Source organism: Macaca mulatta, chromosome 19 (assembly GCF_049350105.2).
Source record: "Macaca mulatta isolate MMU2019108-1 chromosome 19, T2T-MMU8v2.0, whole genome shotgun sequence".
Lineage (NCBI taxonomy): Eukaryota > Metazoa > Chordata > Mammalia > Primates > Cercopithecidae > Macaca > Macaca mulatta.
In genome coordinates, this window is record NC_133424.1 from 11,461,855 (window position 1) to 11,481,878 (window position 20,024).

A 20,024-nucleotide genomic window follows, 5' to 3' on the forward strand; every position below is an offset into this window, starting at 1 on the left:
ATTAGCTGGGCATGGTGACACCTGTAGTCCCAGCTACTCAGGAGGCTGAGGCCAGAGGATGGATTGAGCCTGGGATTTAAAGGCCGCAGTGAGCTCTGATCATGCTACTGTCTTCCAGCCTGGGCAAAAGAGCGAGACCTCGTCTCAAAAAAAAAAAAAAAAAAAATTGCTGGATGCGGTGGCTCATGCCTGTAATCCCAGCACTTTGGGAGGCCGAGGCGGGCGGATCACAAGGTCAGAAGATCGAGACCATCGTGGCTAACATGGTGAAACCTTGTCTCTAGTAAAAATACAAAAAAATTAGCCGGGCAAGGTGGCGGGCGCCTGTAGTCCCAGCTACTCGGGAGGCTGAGGCAGGAGAATGGAGTGAACCTGGGAGGCGGAGCTTGCAGTGAGCTGAGATCCGTCCACTGCACTCCAGCCTGGGTGACACAGCGAGACTCCCTCTCAAAAAAAAAAAAAGGAGAAACATAGTTGAAGGTGATAAGTATGATGGAAAAAAGGATCAGGGAGCAGGATGAGGGAGAGATCACAGTTGGAGGGGGTACATTTTATTTTATTTTATTTTATTTTTTTATTATTTTTGAGACAGAGTCTCGCTCTGTCTCTCAGGCTGGAGTGCAGTGGTGCGATCTCGGCTCACTGCAAGCTCTGCCTCCCGGGTTCATGCCATTCTCCTGCCTCAGCCTCCTGAGTAGCTGGGACTACAGGCGCCCGCCACCATGCCCAGCTAATTTTTTTGTATTTTTAGTAGAGACGGGGTTTCACCGTGTTAGCCAGGATGGTCTCCATCTCCTGACCTCGTGATCCACCCGCCTCGGCCTCCCAAAGTGTTGGGATACAGGTGTGAGCCACCGTGCCCTGCTGAAAAATATTTTTGTAATTAGCAGGGTGTGGTGGCTCACGCCTGTGGTCCCAGCTACTCAGGAGACTCAGGTGAGAGGATCACTTGAGCCCAGGAGTTGGAGGCTGCAGTGAGCCATGATTATGCCACTGTACTCCAGTCTGGGGGACAGAGCAAGAGAAAAGAAACCTACAACTGTCATCAGAGTCCTGATCCCAGATAAAAGGAGACAAGAGCCAACCCGCGAGATCACAAATGCTGCCTGTTTCACAATGATTTGCTGTGTGATTCTCAGTCCACTCCCAGGAGGCAGAGACCACCATGTTCCCATTTTTCACATGAGGAAACTGAGGCCCAGACAAGTGAGGTCACTCTTTTAGTGTGTGGCAGCAGCAAGCCTTGCATATTCCCAAAGATGCCTCTGGACTGTACCAATTCCAGCAGGCCCAGCACTGCAGACCCCCTGACCGAGCCTTGCATGGTCCTTTTTTCTTTTTTGGGACAGAGTCTCACTCTGTCCCCCAGGCTGGAGTACAGTGGCGTGATCTCCGCTTACTGCAAACTCCGCCTCCTGGGTTCAAGTGATTCTCCTGCCTCAGCCTCCCAGGTAGCTGGGACTAAAGGCATGCGCCACCACACCCGGCTAATTTTTGTATTTTTAGTAGAGATAGGGATTCACTATGTTGGCCATGCTGGTCTCTAACTCCCAGCCTTGTGGTCTGCCTGCCTCAGCCTCCCAAAATGCTGGGATTACAGGTGTGAGCCACCGCGCCCGGCCATGTGTGGCCTTTTCAAGAAGCAATTTGTCTTTATCCAAAAGGAAAGTCACTGGAAACAGAAGACGTCATTTCCAGGTGACTCTAAACTAATAAGATCCGTTAAAGCGATAAATCAGCCCAAGGAGCACATCACGTGCCCCTCCATCTGTCAGGGACAGGAGCCAACGGGCATCCGATGTGCACGGGTGCGGCACCCACTGAGGCACAGGCAGTGTCCCCGCGGCTCGTCCACTTCTCCCTGGAGGGACACATCACCAAAGCCCAAATAAAAACGCAGCTGGAAATGCTAGTATCCCCAGCATAGCTGCTTCTTATTAAAAGAAAAATGGCACGGGGTACCTACATGCCTTTGGAGTCTGCTCACTGAGAAAATTGAGTTAAAGCTGGAAATCCAAGGAGAGAGCCCTCAGCTTGACCAGGTCCAGAGGGACAGTAGCAGCGCCACTAGCTTTCCTTCCCTCTGCTCAGACGGCCTCCCTTGCCCCCAGTGTTCCTAGAGTCCTGGTTCCACCCTAATACCTCCCAGATCTGATCTCCCTCCACTGGCTGCTAAACTGGCCTCCGGGCATCCTCCCACATCAGGACCTTTGCACTGGATTCTCTTCCCCAGTCTCCAGAGGTTGCTTCGTTGCCTCCTTCAAGGCTCTGCTCAAATGTCACCAATTTCCCTATTTAAAATGTACCCCCTCTGATCAGGCGTGGTGGCTCACGCCTGTAATCCCAGCACTTTGAGAGGCCGAGGCGGGCAGATCACGAAGTCAGAAGATCGAGACCATCCTGGCCAACATGGTGGAACCCTGTCACTACTAAAACTCCAAAAATTAGCAGAGCGTGGTGGCGCTCACCTGTAGTCCCAGCTGCTCGGGAGGCTGAGGCAGGAGAATCGCTTGAACCCAGGAGGCGGAGGTTGCAGCGAGCCAAAATCGCGCCACTGCACTCCAGCTTGGAGATAGAGTGAGACTCTGTCTCAAAAAAAAAAAAGAAAAAATTTTTTTTTGTTTTTGTTTTGCAGAGACAGGGTCTTAATTTGTTGCTCAATCTGGTGTCAAACTACTGGGCCCAAGCAATCCTCCTGCCTTGTCCTCCCAAAGTGGTGGGATTACAGGTGTGAGCCACCGAACCTGGCCTTAGTTTCTTTTTCCTTAAAGAGAAGGAACTCATCATTACTCTGTTGATATAAATGGAGCGCTTATCAGTGCAGGCAGTGTTCTAGCTCTGGGGATAGAGCCAGGACCGGGACACGCAGGCACGCCCTGTTCCCCAGATCCTGAAATATCGACCAGAGGTTGTTCCTGGTTCCTTTCTAAGTGGGAATCATGGCTGCAAACAAATAATTGGCTGTGAGAGTTATGTACACCCATTTTGTGTATGGTGGTGAGAAATTGGGAGAAAAAATGCCCAGCATCGGATGACTTGAGGTCAGGAGTCCGAGACCAGCCTGGCCAACATGGTGAAACCTCATCTCTACTAAGAATACAAAAATTAGCTGGGCGTGGTGGCAGGCACCTGTAATCCCAGCTATTCGGGAGGCTGAGGCAGGAGAATTGCTTGAACCTGGGGGATGGAGGTTGCGGTGAGCCAAGATTGCGCTGCTGCACTCCAGCCTAGGCAACAGAGCGAGACTGTCTCAAAAAAAAAAAAAAAAAAAAAAAAAAAAAAGCCCAATGATAGAGGATTTGGCCAGATAAGCTTGTCCAGACAACCGACTATCAACTCGCTACTCACAGGGATCTAGAAGAATCTTTAGTGACCCAGAAAGCTGCACAAGACCTGTTAGGTACCAGATGAAATGGGCTGTGGGATCCTGTCTTGTTTAAAACAATTGTTTGTATTTGCTCAGTGAAAAGACCGGAAAGACATACTCTGCCCTAACCCCACATGTGAATTGTCTCCCCATGTGATTCTTGGTCTGTTTTTGCTGGTTTGGGGATTAGGTTTATAATCAGGAAGATAGATTTCTCCAAAGGTTCGCTCTAGGCTGTCCAAGTGCTTTCTCAGAGCTACTTATTGAGGGATAACGGCCCTTGATAGGTTCATAACATTGAAATCCCCTGGCAATAACGTGGATTGTTTCTGGTTGTGGACGGAAGATGGCCTTGGGGACAGTTCTAGATTTAGAGAGGAGGTTTTCTTTTCTTTTTTTTTTTCCCTTTCTCTTTTCTTTTCTTTTCTTTTCAAGACGGGGTCTCACTCTGTTGCCCAGGCTGAAATACAGTGGCTTGATCATAGCTCACAGCAACCTCAACTTCCCGGGCTCAAGTGATCTTCCCACTTCAACCTCCCAAGTAGCTGGGACCACAGGTGTGCGCCACTGCCCCCAGCTAATTTTAATAAATTTTTTGTAGAGGTGGGGTCTCGTTATTTTTTGCCCAGGCTAGTCTCAAACCCCTGGGCTCAAGTGATTCTCTTGCCTCAGCTTCCCAAAGTGCTGGGATTACAGGCATGAGCCATGGCACCCGGCCTAGATTAGATTTAGAGTATTCAGAGTTGGCTTAGGGGGTAGAGGCTGGCCTTTGAATGGAACCCTGTCTCGCTCTCGCTCTCTCTCAGCATTTGTATTTGGCTCAGAGCCACATCTGGCAAACTTCTGCCCGATTTGAATGAAAATGCTGAAATTATAGGCTCCTCGACTGCTGAAAAAAAGTGAGAACATCATGTAAACCGTAATTTACTGGGGTTGCCAACTACATGCTGTAATTAAGCCCTTATTGTGTTAAAGCTTTGGAAAAATCCAAGCCAATAATGAGATATTTATAGGGCATTAGCTGCAATCTGAATAAAGGGAAAATGTGGTCCTGCGTCTGAAGCAGGACTGCAAAGAGAGGAAAGACGCCTGTTTCCGGGTGCATTTTGGGTTTCTGTGAATGTTGGTAACTAGGTCCCTGCTGGGCGGTGGGAAATTTTCCCCTGTGGCGTCACCCGTAGCTTGAACCAGGAGCTGGATGACTGTTTCAGTTTCATCTGCTGTTGGACATTTAAGAGCCAATGTTTATGGAGAATCACCATGTGCTACATGTGCAAAATCTGACCAGTGTCCTCTCTGCCCAGGGGTGGCAGCTGCTGCTCTTAGCATCCCTGCTTTATAGGTAGAGAAACTGAGGCCAGAGAGGGAGACTGGCCTGAAGTCACACAGTGGGGAGGACACAGGAGCTGGAAATTGAACTGGATGTGGGTCCTCTAGAGCCAAACATCTGGGGGCCTCAGGGGTGGGAAGGTGTGGGCCTGGCTCTTGAGAGCAGGGCTATGGTGAATACCATGGCATTTGTATCTGAGGGCTGGGCCGAGATTACAGAGGGAGCGAGCAACTTGTGGCTTTGGGGATGCATCGAGGTTGTTGGTTGTGTGTCCAACCGGCGTGTTGTAAGTAGCAACCACTCTACACCAGTTGATGGGGAACCAACAGGGACTGGTACGGACAGGACAGGTGAACAGTTAAATGAGCAAGAACATTCTGGGGCAGGCGCAGGGGCTCACGCCTGTAATTCCAGCACTTTGGGAGGCCAAGGCGGGCAGATCACTTGAAGCCAGGAGTCTGAGACCAGCCTGACCAGCATGGCGAAACCCCATCTCTACCAAAATACAAAAATTAGCTGAGCAGGGTGGTACGTGTCTCTTGTCCCAGCTACTTAGCAGGCTGAGGTGGGAGGATCTCCTGAGCTCAGGAATTCACGGTTACATTGAGCTATGATTGCATCACTGCGCTCCAGCCTGGGTAACAGCAAGACCTGGTGACAAAAAAAAAAAAAAAAAAAAAAGGCTGTACATGGTGGCTCACACCTGTAATCCCAACACTTTGGGAGGCTGAGGTGGGAGTTTGAGACCAGCCTGGCCAACATGATGAAACCCTGTCTCTACTAAAAATACAAAAAATTAGCCGAGCGTGGTGGCGGGCGCCTGTAATGCCAGCTACTCAGGAGGCTGAGGTAGGAGAATCTCTTGAACCCGGGAGGCAGAGGTTGCAGTGAGCCGAGATCACGCCACTGCCCTCCAGCCTGGGCAACAAGAGCGAAGCTCCATCTCAAAAAAAACACAAACAAAAATATTCTGGCCGGGCGCGGTGGCTCAAGCCTATAATCCCAGCACTTTGGGAGGCCGAGACGGGCGGATCACGAGGTCAGGAGATCGAGACCATCCTGGCTAACACCGTGAAACCCCGTCTCTAATAAAAAATACAAAAAACTAGCCGGGCGAGGTGGCGGGCGCCTGTAGTCCCAGCTACTCGGGAGGCTGAGGCAGGAGAATGGTCTAAACCCGGGAGGCGGAGCTTGCAGTGAGCTGAGATCCGGCCACTGCACCCCAGCCTGGGCGACAGAGCAAGACTCTGTCTCAAAAAAAAAAAAAAAAAAAAAAATATTCTGAAGCGTGAGAAGCGGTTTGTCCTGTACTGCATTGGGTGGGGGAATGACTAGGGGGCTGCTTCACGTGGGGCTTGTTGGGATGGGTGTCCTGCAGTGGAATAGCCCCGCCAGGACTTGGGGGAACAGCATCGAAAGCCAGGGAAACAGCAGGTGCAGAGGCCCGACCAGCTGAGTGCCCACTGCAGACTGCAAAGGACCAGTAGGCACATGAGAGTTTGGACGCTGCCCGTGGAATGCCGACTTTTCTAAATTTGAATTACACAAGTAGAGCGTGGAGATAGTGTTCTTGGGAAAAGGGAAACCATTACAGGTGAGGAAGAGCACACTGCCCAGCCCATCCCTTCCTCCAGCTCCGCCTGGGAGCACCATGGTCACTTCAGGGTGTATCTAGCCAGACCCCTCTGGTGCTTCTGTACTTAGGTACATGCTGGTACCTATAGAGAATACGTGGCACTATTATGGGTGGTGCTTTTTTTTTTTTTTTTTGAAACAGGTCTTACTCTGTCACCCAGGCTGGAGTGCAATGGCACAGTCATAGCTCACTGCCTCAACATCCTGGGTTCAAGCCATCCTCCTGCCTCAGGCTCCTGAGTACCTGGGACAAAAACCACATGCCACCATGCCCAACTAATGTTTATAATATTTTGTACAGATGGGGTTTCTTTATGTTGCCAAGGCTGGTCTCAAACTCCTGGGCTCATGCGATCCTTTCACGTTGGCCCCCCAAAGTGCTGGGATTGCAGACATGAACCACTTCACCCAGCCATGTGCATATATTTGTTGAATGAAAGTAGCTAAAGACCGGAAGTGGTGACTCACGCCTGTAATCCCAGCACTATGGGAGGCTGAGGCAACATGGCTTGAGCTCAGGAGTTTGAACCAGCCTGGGCAACATGATGAGACCTCGTCTCTACCAAAAATACAAAAATTAGCGGGCATGGTGATATATGCCTGTACTCCCAGCTACTCGGAAGGCCGAGGTGCGAGGATCCCTTGAGCTGGGGTAGCGGTGGAAGTTGCAGTGAGCCCAGATTGCGCCATTGTACTCCAGCGTGGGTGACACAGCAAGACCCTGTCTGAAAAAAATATATATATAGCTAAAAACCAGAATTGAGTGAATTTCAGTGCACAGTCACGGAGGGGGCTAGGCAGAGGACAGCCCTGGGTCTTGGTTTTGGAGACTCACAGCCTGCCTGGGGATGCCGGGACCCTGAAGCAAGGACATCTTCCTTTGGAGGAGGGTGGCAAGTGGAGATTTGCTCTGTCTTTACAAAGAGTAATAACAGTAATAGGCTGAGACCCTGAGGCTGGGCAGCGTGGGTGTCTCTCTGGGTTGGCTTTGAGGGCTGTAAGGTGGGGCCGGCAGCATCCCTTCCAGGGTGTAAGGCCCTGTATGGCAACCCGCAGGGTGCCCCCTCTGACTTTTGCTTCCTGCCTGGCTGCTCAGTGGCCCTGGTAGGGGCAAGCACCACTGCTCTTTCTGTTACAAGAGACTTCCTTTGAATAAATCTGAACCCACTCCCATTGCAGACATATGGGGCGGTACACAAGAGGCCAGCAGCGCTGTCCCAGGCCCTGGTGACACCTCCACGCCCAGACGAAGGAGGAGCAAGCTACTTGGAGCCTGCCCTGTGACACACTTTCGCAGTGATGAGAGCCTTTTAGGGCTGCGATCCTGGCAGGCCAGTCAAGCGGGCAGGAGCAGCCCCAGCCAGGGTGACCCCGCCTGCCGGGTGATACGCCCTGGCACAACCAGGCCAGCCCTGGGGGAAGCCCCCAGGGCGGATCAGGGAGGGACACAGCTGTCCTGGCCATGAGACCTCTGTCTTTTGTATGGATACACAGGGTCCTTCTAGAGGGTCGCAGCCTCCACCCCCGGGAGGCCTCCCAGCTGGCTGCGCAGCCAGGATCCTGCAGCCACCAGGATCCTGCAGCCACCAGGAACCTGCCTTTCCAGGTTCTTTTCTTTTTTTCTTTTTTTTCTTTTTTTTGAGACGGAGTCTTGCCGTGTTGCCCAGGCTGGAGTACAATGGTATGATCTCAGCTCACTGCAACCTCCACCTCCCGGGTTCAAGCGATTCTTCTGCCTCAGCCTCCTGAGTAGCTGGGATTACAGGTGTGCATCACCATGCCTGGCTAATTTTTTGTATTTTTAGTAGAGATGGGGTTTCACCATCTTGGCCAGGCTGGTCTCGAACTCCTGGCCTCAGGTGATCCACCTGCCTCGGCCTCCCAAAGTGCTGGGATTACAGGCGTGAGCCACCGTGCCTGGCCCCCAGCTTGTTCTTTTCTACATCAACATTAGGGGACAGTGACTGAGAGAGGCCACAAGCCACTGGCTCAGCTTGAGGAAGACTTCCTGTGGTTTGGGTTGATGTATCTCTCTGTCTTGCAACACTGAGTTCCCCGTCGTCTGGGCGGAAGCCAGTCAGACGGAAGCCCAACGTCTGCAGTGCCTGCCCTGGTGGCCTGACACAGAGTGCTTGGGAAGCTCAGGGCAGGCTGCTTTCTGAGGTGGGAAGGCCCCACCTGGAATGTGTTCCTAGCACTGGGTGAAAATTGATGCATAGCCTTGATTTTATTTATTTATTTTTTTTGAGACAGAGTTTCACTCTTGTTGCCCAGGCTGGAGTGCAGTGGTGCAATCTCGGCTCACTGCAACCTCCGTCTCCTGGGTTCAAGCGATTCTCCTGCCTCAGCCTCCCGAGTAGCTAGGATTATAGGTGCGCACCACCACGCCTGGCTAATTTTTTGTATTTTTAGTAGAGACGGATTTTCACCATAGCCAGGCTGGTCTTGAACTCCTGACCTCAGGTGATCCACCCGCCTCGGCCTCCCAGAGTGCTGGGATTACAGGCATGAGCCACCACACTCGGCCTGCACCAGCTTGATTTTTAAACTCTTTTCTGTTAAAGGAGTTATTCAACTGTTTACTCGTTGTAAAAAAAAAAAAAAACACACAAAAAACAAAACAGTTCACCCTGTCTGGAATTGCACAGAGTAAGGCTATCCTTTGCAGGGGAACAACCTCTAGCAGTGTGTGGCTCTTGCCAGATTTTTTTTTTTTTTTAATATTTCTAGGTGTGACTACCCCCTACTCATCCAACCAGTGAGCCTGTAAGTCTAGCAACAAACACTCCCGCTCCACAGTCCAAAGTCTCAACAGAATGTGACAGTCTTGCACCAAGTCCCTGCTATATTTAGTGCCTCCAAGGGTGTTTGGCTTTTGTTTTCTCTTTTTTTTTTTTTTTTTTTTTTTTTGAGACCAAGTCTTACTCTTGTCCTCCAAGCTGGAGTGCAATGGTGCGATCTCGGCTCACTGCAACCTCGCCTCCTGGGTTCAAGCGATTCTCCTGCCTCAGCCTCCCGAGTAGCTGGGATTACAGGCATCTACACCATGCCTGGCTAATTTTTTTTATTTTTAGTAGAGATGGGGTTTCACCATGTTGGCCAGGCTAGTCTTGAACTCCTGACCTTGAGTGATTCGCCTGCCTTGGCCTCCCCAAGTGCTGGGATTACAGGTGTGAGCCACCACGCCTGGGCTGTTTTGTTTTTAATACACTTTTTATTTTGGAATAATTTTTTTTTTTGGAAACGGGGTCCCACTCTTTTTTTTTTTTTTTTTGAGACGGAGTCTCGCTCTGTCGCCCAGGCTGGAGTGCAGTGGCGTGATCTCGGCTCACTGCAAGCTCCGCCTCCTGGGTTTACGCCATTCTCCTGCCTCAGCCTCCTGAGTAGCTGGGACTACAGGCGCCCGCCACCTCGCCCGGCTATTTTTTTGTATTTTTAGTAGAGACGGGGTTTCACCGTGGTCTCGATCTCCTGACCTTGTGATCCGCCCGCCTCGGCCTCCCAAAGTGCTGGGATTACAGGCGTGAGCCACCGCGCCCGGCCGGAAACGGGGTCCCACTCTTTCCCCAGGTTGGAGTGCAGTGGCGTGATGTCGGCTCACTGCAACCTCCCCATCCCAGGCTCAAACGATCCTCCCGCCACAGCCTCCCAAGTAGCTGGGACCACAGGTGTGCACCACAATGGCCGGCTAATTTTTTGTATTTTCGGTAGAGACAGGGTTTCGCCATGTTGCCTAGTTGGTCTTGAACTCCTGAGCTCAGGTAATCTGCCTGCCTCAGCCTCTCAACGTGTTGGGATTGTAAGCACGAGCCACAACGCCCTGCCTAGAAATAATTTTAGATTTAGAGAAGATAAATAAGTTTCAAATTTACAGAAAGTACAAAGATAATACAGAGAGCTCCTGTACATCCTTCATCAGTGTCGTCTAATTTTACATTTCTTTTTTTTTTTTTTTTTTTTGAGACGGAGTCTCGCTCTGCCGCCCAGGCTGGAGTGCAGTGGCCGGATCTCAGCTCACTGCAAGCTCCGCCCCCCGGGTTCCCGCCATTCTCCTGCCTCAGCCTCCCGAGTAGCTGGGACTACAGGCGCCCGCCACCTCGCCCGGCTAGTTTTTTGTATTTTTTAGTAGAGACGGGGTTTCACCATGTTAGCCAGGATGGTCTCGATCTCCCGACCTCGTGATCCGCCCGTCTCGGCCTCCCAAAGTGCTGGGATTACAGGCTTGAGCCACCGCGCCCGGCCATAATTTTACATTTCTTACAACCAAGAAATTTTTTTTTTTTTTTTTTTTTTTTTTTTGAGACGGAGTCTCGCTCTGTCGCCCAGCCCAGGCTGGAGTGCAGTGGCGCGATCTCGGCTCACTGCAAGCTCCGCCTCCCGGGTTCACGCCATTCTCCTGCCTCAGCCTCCTGAGTAGCTGGGACTACAGGCGCCCACAACCGCGCCCGGCTAATTTTTTGTAATTTTTAGTAGAGACGGAGTTTCACCGTGGTCTCGATCTCCTGACCTTGTGATCCGCCCGCCTCGGCCTCCCAAAGTGCTGGGATTACAGGCGTGAGCCACCGCGCCCGGCCAACAACCAAGAAATTAACCTAGCTACTCAGGAGGCTGAGGCGGGGGGGATTGCTTGAGTCCAGGAGTTAAAGCTCAGCCTAGGGAACCTAACCTCTTCTCTAAAAATAAATGAATGAAGCCGGACATGGTGGCTCATGCGTGTAATCCTAGCACTCTGGGAGGCCGAGGCAGGTGGATCACCTGAGGTCAGGAGTTCAAGACCAGCCTGGCCAACATAGCAAAATCCCATCTCTACTAAAAATACAAAAAATTAGCCAGGTGTGGTGGCATGTGCCTGTAGTCCCAGCTATTTGGGAGGCTGAGGCAGGAGAACCGCTTAAACCCGGGAGGTGGAGGCTGCAGTGAGCTGAGATCATGCCACTCTACTTCAGCCTGGACAACAAAACAGGACTCCATCTTAAAAAAAAAAAAAAAAAAAATGAACGAATGAAATTAACCTTGGTATACTACTATTAAGTGAGGCCTGGCCAGTTGTGGTGGCTCATGCCTGTAATCCCAGCACTTTGGGAGGCCAAGGTGGGCAGATGACTTGAGGCCAGGAGTTTGAGACCAGCCTAGCCAACATATCAAAACCCGATATCTACAAAAAATTGTCTGAGTGTGGTCGTATACACCTGTAGTCCCAGTCACTCGGGAGGCTGAGGTAGGAGAATTGCTTGAATCTGAGAGGCCAAGGTTGCAGTGAGCCGAGATCAAGCCCCTGCACTCCAGCCTGGGTGACAAAGTGGGACTCTGTCTCAAAAAAAGAAAAAAAGGAAAGTGAGGCCAGGTACAGTGGCTCACACCTGTAATCCCAGCACTTTGGGAGGCTGGATTGCTTGAGCCCAGGAGTTTTAGACCAGCCTGGGCAATATGGTGAGACTTCATGTGTCAAAAAAAAAAAAAAAAAAATTTGCTTGGCCTAGTGGTGCTCGCCTGGAGTCCCAGCTTCTCTGGAGGCTGAGGCAGAAGGATCACTTGAGCCCTGGAGGTCGAGGCTGCAGTGAGTGATGGCTGTGCCATTGCACACCAGCCCGGGCAACAGAGCCAGACCCTGTCTCAAAAAACAAACAAACCAAAACAAAACAAAAAACCCAAAGCCAGAATATATAGATTTCTTCAATTTTTCTCATATGAGACTAATTTTTTTAAAAAATTTTTTGTCAAGATGGGGGTCTTGCTCTCTGGAAGTATATATAGTGAGAGATTTTATTTTTCAAAGAAAATGCGCCGGGCTCGGTGGCTCACACCTGTAATCCCAGCACTTTGGGAAGCCGAGGCTGGCGGATCACAAGGTCAGGAGATCGAGACCACGGTGAAACCCCGTCTCTACTAAAAATACAAAAAATTAGCTGGGTGCGGTGGCGGGCGCCTGTAGTCCCAGCTACTCAGGAGGCTGAGGCAGGAGAATGGCGTAAACCCGGGAGGCGGAGCTTGCAGTGAGCCGAGATCACTCCACTGCACTCTAGCTTGGGCAAGGAGCCGGACTCCGTCTCAAAAAAAAAACAACCACCAAAAAAACCAAAAACCAAAAACAAAACAAAACAAAAAACAAAGAAAATGACCCCTTTTCCTGTCTTAGGACCCGACATTACATTTAGTTGTCAGATCTCCTTAAGCTTTTTTCTGGTCTGGGAAGCAACTCAGCCCTTCCTTGTTTTTTATGACTTCGGTAGGTCATGGAATGTCCCTCAATGAGGGCTTATCTGGTGTTTCCTTATGGTTAGCCTGGGGTTGTGAGTTTTGGGGAAGAAGGTCATTGGTGAGGTGCCTCTCTCTTCTGTGAATCTTATCAGGAGTATATGATACCAAGACTGATAAATTATTGACAGTGATAACTGGTGATGCTGACCTTGATCTCTTGGCTGAGGTAGGCTTGCTAGGTTTCCCCACTGGACAGTTACTAGTTTTCTTCTTTTCATACTCTATCCTTTGGGGTCATGGAGAATTTTATTTTTATTTTTATTTTTTGGAGGTAGTCTCGCTCTGTCATCTAGGCTGGAGTGCAGTGGTGTGATCTTGGCTCACTGCAACCTCCACCTTCCGGGTTCAAGCAATTCTCCTGCCTCAGCTTCCTGAGCAGCTAAGACTACAAGCGCCCACTACCACGCCCGGCTAATTGTTTTTTTTCTTTTTTAAGATATGGGATCTCGCTGTGTTGCTCAGGCTAGTCTCAAACTCCTGGGCTCATGTAATAATCCTCTTGCCTCTGGCTGCCGAAGTGCTGGGATTACAGGCATGAACCACTGTGCCTGGCCTTTTCTGGCACTATTGAAAAGACCATCCTTTCTCCCTAAAGTTGCTTTTGTCTGGAATTAGTCGGCCATATTTGTGTGGGTCCATCCTGAACTGTCTATTCTCTGACGTTGATGTATGGTTCTGTCCTTTGGCCAAAACCACATTTCTTTCTTCTCTTTTTACGTAGAGATGGGGGCTGGGCACAGTGGCTCACGCCTATAATCCTAACACTTTGGGATGGGGAGGCAGGTGGATCGCTTGAGGTCAGGAGTTTGAAACCAGCCTGGCCAACATGGGGAAACTCCGTCTCTACTAAAAATACAAAAAAATTTAGCCGGGCATGGTGGCAGGTGCCTGTAATCCCAGCTACTTGGGAGGCTGAGGCAGGAGAATCACTTGAACCTGGGAGGCGGAGGTTGCAGTGAGCCAAGATCATGCTGTTGCACTCTAGCCTGGGTGTCAGAGTGAGACTCTGTCTCAAAAAAAAAAAAAAAAGAAAAAGAAAAAAAAAATAGAGATGGGGTGTCACAATGTTGCCTAGGCTGGTTTCAAACTCCTGGGCTTGTGATGCTCCTGCCTCAGCCTTCCACAGTGCTGGCGTTAGAGGCGTGAGCCACCACACCCACTCATTTCTTTATTGCTGGAGCTTTATAGTAAGACTTGAAATCAGGCCATGTGAGTCCTCTTTGTTCTTGTTTCTCAAAATTGTTTGGTCTAGTCTAGTTCCTTTGCCTCCGCATATATATTTTAGAATCAGCTTGTTGATTCATAGAAAAGATCATTGTGTATCAGTACGTGAAAAGCTGTGGTATTTTTTTTTTTTTTTTTTTTTTTTTTTGTCAGACAAAGTCCCTCTTTGGCACCCAGGCTGGTGTGTAAGTGGTATTGGGATGACAGGCGTGAGCCACCGCGCCCGGCTGGTATTAGTTTTTTTTTGTTTTTTTTTTTTTTTTTTGAGACGGAGTCTCGCTCTGTCACCCAGGCTGGAGTGCAGTGGCCGGATCTCAGCTCACTGCAAGCTCTGCCTCCCGGGTTCACGCCATTCTCCTGCCTCAGCCTCCCGAGTAGCTGGGACTACAGGCGCCCGCCACCGCGCCCGGCTAGTTTTTGTATTTTTAGTAGAGACGGGGTTTCACTGTGTTAGCCAGGATGGTCTCGATCTCCTGACCTCGTGATCCGCCCGTCTCGGCCTCCCAAAGTGCTGGGATTACAGGCTTGAGCCACCGCGCCCGGCCGGGTATTAGTTTTTATAACTGTGTATTATTTCATCCACTGTCACTACTCCCCCAGGACCTGCACAGTTTCTGCCTCCTCAGTCTTGCACCTTTAACCTTGTCCTCACCCCCAGGCTGTTCTCCCTACAGTGGGCAGAGGGAGCCTGTTAAGAATATCCTTCCTAGCTGGGCGCCAAAGCTTATGCTGTAATCCCAGCACTTTGGCAGGCTGAGGTGGAAGGATCCCTTGAGCCCAGGAGTACGAGACCAGCCTGGGCAACATAGCGAGACCCCTGTCTCTACAAAACATTTAAAAATCAGCCAGGCACAGCTGGGCGCAGTGGCTCACGCCTGTAATCCCAGCACTTTGGGAGGCCGAGGTGGGTGGATCACAAGGTCAGGAATTCGAGACCCGCCTGACCAACATGGTGAAACCCTGTTTTTACTAATAATACAAAAAATTAGCTGGCGTGGTGGCACGCGCCTGTAATCCCAGCCACTCAGGAGGCTGAGGCAGGAGAATCACTGGAACCCAGGAGGCAGAGGTTGCAGTGAGTCGAAATTGTGCCACCGCACTCCATCCTGGGCGACAGAGCAAGACTCTGTCTCAAAAAAAAAAAAAAAAATTTGGCCAGGCGTGATGGTGCATACTTACAGTCCTAGCTACTCAGGAGGCTGAGGTGGGAGGATTGCTTGAGCCCAGGAATTCGAGGCTGGAGTGAGCTGTGATCCTGTCACTGCACTCCAGCCTGGGAGACAGAGGGAGACCCTATATCCTTCCTCTACTTGGAATTCTCCCTGGCCCTCAGTTCCCTCAGGGTAAAAATGAAGTCTTCCCTGAGGCTCCATGATGTTCTCAAGCAGGTGAGGTGCTGTCCCACCTCAGGGCCTTTTCACATGCTGCTTCCACTACCTGCACTGCCCTTCCCCCTAGATAACCCTATGGCTCATTTCATCAGCACTCTAAGGCCTTGCTTAAAAGCCTCCTTCTCAAAAGGCTCTCCCCCTGGCCACTCTGCTCAAACGCCCCACCCTGTTCTCTCTGTCCCCTTCCCTGCTTAATTTTTCTTGGAACCACTTGTCATTCCTGTCATTGTTCCACCTATTTGTTTGGTTTCTTTTTTTTTTTTTTGAGCTGGAGTCTTGCTGTGTCTCCCAGGCTGGAGTGGAGTGGCGATCTCGGCTCACTACAACCTCCGCTTTCCGGGTTCAAGCGATTCTCCTGTCTCAGCCTCCCAAGTAGCTGGGATTACAGGTGCACGTCAACATGACCATATATTTTTGTATTTTTAGTAGAGACGAGGTTTCACTATGTTGGCCAGGATGATCTCGAACTCCTGACCTCAGGTGATCTGCCAGCCTTGGCCTCCCAAAGTGCTGGGATTACAGGTGTGAGCCACCATGCCCAGCCTATTTGTCTGATTTCTTGTTCTGTCTCCCCCGACTGGAAGGGGAGTGCCTGATGGTAGGGCCGTGCCCCTGGCTGTGGCCCAGTCGCTTGCACAGTGCCTGTCATGGGATAGGTGATTGGGACACCCATCTTCCTCTCTGGATGCACTCATTGATGTACTTGTCAATCACTGAGCAGGACTCACTCAGCAATGTCTGCTGAGCCTGCTCTGTGCCAGGCTCTGACCTGAGCTGCCACCCATCTGGAGTCAAACAGGCCCAGTTGCCACCAAGAGGAGTTAGGCCCAGCAGAGGAGACAAGCATTAGTCTCATACAACAGAAAGAAGTAGGCCGGGCACAGTGGCTTATGCCTGTAATCCCAGCACTTTGGGAGGCCAAGGTGGGTGGATCACCTGAGGTTGGGAGGTGGAGGTTGCAGTGAGCCAAGATCACGCCACTGTACTCCAGCTTGGGTAACAGAGTGAGACTCCATCTCAAAATAAATAAATAGGAAGTGGAGACTTTCATTAACATCAGGATCAGAGGGCACGAGGTGGCAGGGCATGGTGGTTCACACCCGTAGTCCCAGCACTTTGGGAGGCTGAGGTCGGAGGATTGCTTGAGTCCAGGAATTTGATACCAGCCTGGGCAATACAGTGAGACCTCATATTGACAAAAACAGACAAAACCAAGAAACCAGGGGAGGCAGGGCCACAGGAGGGCGGAATGAGGACTGGCCACAGTTGGAGGCCGGGCCCTTCCTGGGGATGCCAGCAGTTGTTACTCTTTAAGAAGGACCTGGCCCGGTGTGGGGGCTCACGCCTGTGATCCCAGCACTTTGGGAGGCTGAAGCAGGTGGATCACCTGAGGTCAGGAGTTCAAGACCATCCTGGCCAACGTGGCAAAACCCCATCTCTACTAAAAATACAAAAAAAGTTAGCTGGGCATGGTGGTGGGTGCCTGTAATCTCAGCTACTTGGGAGGCTGAGGCAGGAGAATTGCCTGAATCTGGGAGGCAGAGGTTGCTGTGAGCTGAGATTGCCCCATTGCACTCCAGCCTGGGCAACAAGAGCAAAACTCCATCGCGGGGGAAAAAAAAAGAAAAAAAAGGCTGGGCTGATGCCTGTAATCCTAGCACTTTGGGAGGCTGAGGCAGGCAGATCATAAGGTCAAGAGATCAAGACCATCCTGGCTAACACAGTAAAACCCCATCTCCACTAAAAATATCAAAAATTAGTCGGGCGTAGTGGCGGGCACCTGTAGTCCCAGTTATTCGGGAGGCTGAGGCTTGAGAATGGCGTGAACCTGCGAGGTGGAGCTTGCAGTGAGTGAGCCGAGATTGTGCCACTGCACTCCAGCCTGGGAGACAGAGCAAGACTCTTGTCTCAAAAAAAAAAAAAAAAGAAAAAGAAGGACCTGTTCCCTTGTTCTTTCTTCCATGGGGACATGGGGAGCTCCTATATTGTTTTATTTTCCTGAAATATTTTTACTGAAATATAATTCACATACCATAATACCTAATCCTTTTGAAATATAAATAAAATATTAAAAAAAAAAAATTCAGGCCGGGCGCGGTGGCTCACGCCTGTAATCCCAGCACTTTGGGAGGCCGAGGCGGGCGGATCACAAGGTCAGGAGATCGAGACCACGGTGAAACGCCGTCTCTACAAAAAATACAAAAAATTAGCCGGGCGCGGTGGCGGGTGCCTGTAGTCCCAGCTACTTGGGAGGCTGAGGCAGGAGAATGGCAGGAACCCGGGAGGCGGAGCTTGCAGTGAGCCGAGATCGCGCCACTGCACTCCAGCCGGGGGACAGAGCAAGACTCTGTCTCAAAAAAAAAAAAAAAAAAAAATTCAGTGGATCTTAATGTATTCACAGTTGTGTAACCAGCACCACTATCGGATTTCAGAGCACTTTCATTTCCCCTAAACCCATACCTATGAAGCAGTTTCTCCCTCCCCCAGCTCCTGGAAGCCACTCATGTCCTTTTTGTCTGTGCATTTGCCAATTTTGGATATTTCCTAGAAATGGAATCTTACAGTACGTGGCCTTTTGTGTGTGGCTTTGTTTATTTAGCATGATGTTTTCAAGATTCATCCATGCTGGCCGGTTGCAGTGGCTCACGCCTGTCATCCCAGCACTTTGGGAGGCTGAGGCAGGCAGATCACTTGAGGCCAGGCGTTGGAGACCAGCCTGCCCAACATGGTGAAACCCCTTCTCTACTAAAAATAACAAAAATTAGCTGGGTGTGGAGGCACATACCTGTAATCCCAGCTGCCCTGGGTGGCCGAGGCATGAGAATCTCTTGAACCTGGGAGGCAAGGTTACAGTGAACCGAGATCACTCCACTGCACTCCAGCCTGGGCAACAGAACGAGACTCTCTCTCAAAAAAAAAAAAATCACCAATGAAGCCACCTGGGCCTGGGCTTTTCTTTGTGGGACTTTTTTTTAATACTAATTGAATTTCTTATACGTCAGTTGAGATTTTCTATGTCTTCTTGAGTCAGTTTCAGTAATTTGGGTCTTTCTAGGAATTTGTCCATTTCAGCTAGGGTGTATTTAATTTGTTGGAATAGTATTCCCTTATCATCTTTGTTATTTCTGTAAGATTGGTAGTGATGTCCCCTCTTGATTCCTGATTTTCGTAATTTGAGTCTTCTCTCTTTTTCTCCTGGTTAGTCTAGCTAAAGGTGTGTCAGTCACACCTAGTTGATTTAGTCAAAAAGCAAATTGTGGTGGTGTTAACTTTCTCTCTCCAGTTTTTTAGTCTCTATTTCTTCTCTAAGTATTTCCTTCTTTCCTCTTTGGATTTGGTTTACCCTCCTTTTCCAATGTTCTTGCAGTGGAAGATTGTTGAAATCTGAAAGTATTTGAAATCTCTTTTTTTTGAGACAGAGGCTTGCTCTGTCACCCAGGCTGGAGTGCAGTGGCGCGATCTCGGCTCACTGCAAGCTCCGCCTCCCGGGTTCACGCCATTCTCCTGCCTCAGCCTCCTCAGTAGCTGGGACTACAGGCGCCCGCCACCATGCTGGCTAATTTTTTTGGTATTTTTAGTAGAGACGGGGTTTCACCGTGTTAGCCAGGATGGTCTTAATATCCTGACCTTGTGATCCGCCCATCTCAGCCTCCCAAAGTGCTGGGATTATAGGCATGAGACACCGTGCTCGGCCCTTTTTTTTTTTTTTTTTTTTGAGATGGAGTCTTGCTCTTGTTGCCCAGGCTGGAGTGCAATGGCGTGATCTCGGCTCACTGCAACCTCCACCTCCCAGGTTTAAGCGATTCTCCTGTCTCAGCCTCCTGAGTACCTGGGGTTACAGGCACGCACCACCATGCCTGGCTAATTCTGTGCGTTTGTGAATTTCTCAAAATGTCTTTCTTGTATTCATTTCTCACTTTGTTTCACTGTGGTTGGAGGAACTACTTTGTATGATTTCAATCTCTTTAAAATTACTGAGTCATGTTTTATGGCTTGGCCTCAAATATGGTCTATCCTGGAGAATGTTCCATGTGCACATGATAAGAATGTGTATTTTACTCTTGGGTGGAGAGTTCTGTACACATCTGTCAGGTCTTGTTAGTTTCATATTTTCTATTTCCTTGTTATCTTTTATTTGGTTGTTCCATCCATTATTATTGTTTTTCTTGCCTGATACCAATGCTGATATCCATCCATTATTGAAAGTGGGGTATTGAAGTCTCCAACTTTCTTTTTTTTTTTTTTTTTTTTTGAGACACGATCTTGCTCTGTCTCCCAGGTTGGGACGTGGTGGCATGATCGTAGCTCACTGTAGCTTCTGTCTCCTGGGCTCACATGATCCTCCCACCTCTGCCTCCTGAGTAGCTGGGACCACAGGTGTGCGCCACACCCGGCTAATTTTTGTATTTTTTTCTAGAGGCAGGGTATCACTATATTGACCGGGCTGGCCTAGAACTCTTGGGCTCAAGTGATCCTCTCATCTTAGCCTCCCAAAGTGTTGGGATTACAGGCATGAGCCACTGTGCTCAGCCCCAAATTGGCCAATATTTCTTTTGTCCTGTGCTTTTTCCCTCCTCCCTCGCTTCCTCTCTACCTTCCTCTTTTCCTTCCTCCTTCCCTCCCTTTTTCTTTTCCTTTCTTTTCTTTCCTTTTCCTTTTTCTATTTTCACTTTTTTTCCTTTTTTTTCTCTTTCCTCTCCCCTTCTTTGTTTGTTTGTTTCTTTTTTTTTTTTTTGTCGCCCAGGCTGGAATGCAGTAGCGTAATCTCGGCTCATGGCAAGCTCCGCCTCCCGGGTTCAAGCTCCGCCTCCCGGGTTCA

At 49.9% G+C, this 20,024-nt stretch overlaps 1 protein-coding gene and 2 long non-coding RNA genes across 52 annotated transcripts in view; 2 read left to right on the forward strand and 1 right to left on the reverse strand.

Annotated features, from left to right (window-relative positions):
* Positions 1–20,024, forward strand: part of DNM2 (dynamin 2) — a 110,591-nt gene that overhangs the window by 6,487 nt on the left and 84,080 nt on the right.
* On the reverse strand, positions 2,492–5,378 carry LOC144336652 (uncharacterized). The gene is made up of 2 exons (XR_013408909.1): positions 3,864–5,378; positions 2,492–3,212 (listed from the first exon to the last, which is right to left on the reverse strand). It is a non-coding gene; the product is annotated as an uncharacterized LOC144336652 (long non-coding RNA).
* LOC144336670 (uncharacterized) lies at positions 5,608–8,953 on the forward strand. Its single transcript, XR_013408928.1, has 3 exons — positions 5,608–5,670; positions 5,985–6,362; positions 6,852–8,953. It is a non-coding gene; the product is annotated as an uncharacterized LOC144336670 (long non-coding RNA).